The sequence below is a fragment of the Myotis brandtii genome, unplaced genomic scaffold (assembly GCF_000412655.1).
Source record: "Myotis brandtii unplaced genomic scaffold, ASM41265v1 scaffold1087, whole genome shotgun sequence".
Classification (NCBI taxonomy): domain Eukaryota; kingdom Metazoa; phylum Chordata; class Mammalia; order Chiroptera; family Vespertilionidae; genus Myotis; species Myotis brandtii.
In genome coordinates this window covers 1,235,585-1,239,168 of record NW_005353698.1, presented here as the reverse complement: position 1 = coordinate 1,239,168, position 3,584 = coordinate 1,235,585, and the positions used below count along the sequence as shown (strand labels likewise).

The 3,584-nt window shown below is 43.8% G+C and overlaps 1 long non-coding RNA gene across 3 annotated transcripts in view; it reads left to right on the top strand.

Annotated features, from left to right (window-relative positions):
- Nucleotides 1-3,584, top strand: part of LOC106726834 — an 18,333-nt gene that overhangs the window by 7,878 nt on the left and 6,871 nt on the right. The window contains exon 1 of one of the 3 annotated variants that reach the window (XR_001362947.1): nucleotides 2,927-2,958. The exons of the other annotated variants lie outside the window; for them this stretch is intronic. This is a non-coding gene — a long non-coding RNA (uncharacterized LOC106726834). Of the gene's footprint in view, nucleotides 1-2,926; nucleotides 2,959-3,584 lie in introns of those variants that run through there. 3 annotated transcript variants of the gene reach the window in all.

The following is a 3,584-nucleotide window of genomic DNA, read 5'->3' as shown; positions in this document are numbered from 1 at the left end:
TAATGGGGAGATAAGGACACATATGTAATACCTTAATCAATAAAGAAATTAAAATAAATAAATAAATAAATAAAATTGTAGAAGAGTTTTTGAAATACTTCATGTGATCCTTATAAGAACAGTTTAGGTCAGTCTTATTTTGTAGTTAGTGACAAAGAGAAGAGACATTAATATAAAGAAATTAAAATAAATAAATAAATAAATAAAATTGCTTTAGAGTTTTTGAAATACTTCATGTGATCCTTATAAGAACAGTTTAGGTCAGTCTTATTTTGTAGTTAGTGACAAAGAGAAGCATAGACATTAATTTTCTTAACTGCTGCTTATTATGCTCAACATAGAACTTACATCAAAGTTGAAACTCATATATATATTTTCCAAATGACAGTTCTATCTGTATGCAACAGTGCAGAGTGCCTATGAGTATGTATTTGTGAGTAAAAAAGTGTTTATATTATACTGTTAGCGGAAAGGGCACATGGCCATGAATGGGTCTGCCTAGGGCTGGCCAGTAGTGTGGCCTCTTGACTTCGTGCAGGAAAGATTTCACAGCATGGGCCCAGGTGACGATGAGGGAGTGTTTATTAAAGCTGGGGACAGTGCAACAAGGAAGGGCTGGTACTGAAGAAGCAACAGGAGAGCCTAGGCTGGGCTGCCTTAGCTCTCTGAGAAGTCAGGGAAAAGGGGGCCTGGGAACAGGTTCAGGGGAATAGCTTTCGATAAGCTGCCACTGCCCATTGCTCCCCAGGTTGCAAGCCTCATGGGGTCCCTTCGAGTTTAGGAGATGCATGCCTTTTGTGGGGAAAAAGGGAGGGATGAAGAGGAGACAAGGATTGGCAGGGGCTGCTCCCCAAAGGGACAGAACGTGCTGGGTCCTTTGTCTGGAGGCTTTATCTCTTTCTCACAGGTGTCAGGGGAGGTTTTCAGCAGAATATTCATCAGTTTTGGGTTTTTTTTAGGAGTGCCCCTCCAGGGCCATGGTCTCCACCAATTGGTCAGTGTCAGGACAAGGATCGTGTTTGTTATAAATACAGATTCCGGGGCTTCATTCTTCAGACTTCTTGGATCAGGGGGTGGGATCCTTGGAATTAGCATTTGTAAACAAGAGGCTCACATGACTTATGCACCATGATGCTTAAAAAATCTCTGGCTTAACATATTTAACTGCATGTAGTCTTAGAGAGCATAGATTTATAGAAAAGAAATCAGAAATCCACACGATCTTTCAGTCCCTCCTGCAGGTTTTGCCTCTTAACTCTGGTCATCCTTCCTTTTGGTTCTTTTCCTCTCCCTCTAAGGTAAAATACTCATAAATTAGAAAGGCTAAGAATTATACTATCATTATATCTAATTTGTGACATTCCAAATGAATTAATAAATGTTAGTTTTTATAGTAAATACTTTAAAATAAAAATTTAGAATTAGAAAGGAGCTTAGCTGACCGGCTCTTATGCCCAGAAAAGTATAGTGACTTGCTTACCTAGGCGATTAGTATGGATGGCCATTTTGAAACTACTCAATTTTAAATGACCATTCATTGGGAGAAATGGCCATAAAGGTCAGTTAACATTTAAAATGAAAACCCAGCTTTAGTTACATTTAATCGTACCTGCACTGGTGTGTAGAATTCAATTCCAGAATCCTGAGCCATATTTTATGACTTGTCTTTATTAACAGTTACTGGCCACTCGCTCTGTCTGCATGTCTGGGAGTAAGTGCTGGTTTGTCCATCTTATAAATGAGGAACCTGGGACATGCACAGATTAGGTAACTCACCCTAGACCAATGTTTCTCAAACTTTTCTATGAAAAGAATCACCTGGGAGTTTTGTTAGTAAGTAAATTCTGATTCATAGGTCTGGGGCGGGACTTGAGATTCTGCATTTTTAACCAGCTCTCAGGTATAGGCCAACACGGTGGGCTTACTGATCATACTGAGTAGCAAGTCTTAGATCACGACACAGTACCTGGCAGACTGTCTTAACCCTGACTGTCTGACACCAAAGCCCAGGCACTGAACCCTACGCAGAGTATGTGTTGACCTCTCTCTTCATTACATTTTGGTTTACAGATAGAGGAGTGAGGCCAGTTCTTGCTGCTTGTACATCTGTGATGTAACTTTACCCTTGAGGATATTCAGAGAAACAAAATACAACTGAATATCTGCCTTTTTTGGAGCCACTGTTCCCCGGAGGAAAAATATAGGGGGCAGTGGCAGCTGCCACCTCGCCTTTGCTTTGGAGTCACAGGCTTTCTCTTGCTCAGTGAATGGAGTTGTCCATCACTATCTTATTCCTCTATGCCCAAATATGCATCACACACATGCGTGCACACACACACGTGTGTGTGTGTGTGTATATAAATATACATATAGCATACACACATATAAACATACATATGTTGTCAAATGACAAAACTAAATAATTTAGAAACAGGTTTTATGTCCTTTATTCAAGGGAAAGTAATCAATGGATTGTGGCGCCTCACCAGCAGTGCAGCCCTGTTCCTGAGGGATTTGGGGAAGGAACGTTTTGTAGAGCCTTAGAAGAGGCACTAAGGGAACAGCACGATTGGCGAGGAGGCCGGGGATTACTTTGTAAGGCTAGCAGGTCCTGTTTTCTAGGGCAGTGGTTGCCAACTGGTGGTCTGCGGGCCACTGGTGGTCCGTGAGGTCCGAAGGTTGGCGACCGCTGTTCTAGAGGAAGGTCAGCTGGCTGAACTGAGGGGGAGGATTGTGATTGGTGTAGGTTGGATTTCCTGTAAGTGTAGTCTGATGGAGTTTAGATTTACCTGGTAGGACTTGGCCAGGCCATTGGGATGGCCTTCTTTTTGTGGGTCCCAATATATGAGTTAACTTTATCAATATAATCTATGTATTACACTTGCTTCATAATTGTTAGCTTACTTTACTTTGCTTCCAATTTTCTTTGGTGTTCATAGTTCCATTTTCTTCTGATTTGTCTTTTTATCCTCCTACTAGAGGCCTGGTGCAGAATTCGTGCACAGGTGGGGTCCCTCGGTGTGGCCAGCAGGAATTGGGCCGAAACTGGCAGTCCAAAGCCACCTGCTGCTCCTGCCTGCCACTCCCGCTCATCCCGGCCCTCCTGTGCCTGCCGAGGGCTTGCGCCCAGTCAGTCCTGATCAGGAGAGACTTGCGCCGCCACAGCAGCGCTCGCCAGCCATGAGCCCTGTGTCTGGCACCCGTCTCGAGGTGGGTAGGTGGGGGCCGGGACTTGATCGGTCTTCCAGGCAGGCTGTGGGACACCCTTGCTGGTCCAGGATCCGGATCCGTACCACTGATGTTCATGCCTGTTGTCGGGAGCCACCTGGTGGCTGCTTTTTTTTTTTCTTTATTGATTAAGGTATTACATATGTGTCCTTATCCCCTCATTGCTCCCCCCACCCCACTCCATTCATGCCCTCAAGCCCCTGGTGTCTGTGTCCATTGGTTAGGATAATATGCATGCATACAAGTCCTTTGGTTAATCTCTCCCCCTTGCTCCCACCCTCCCCTACCTTCCCTCTGAGGTTTGAGCAGATCAATGCTGCTTCTCTGTCTCTGGATCTGTTTTTGTTCAACAGTTT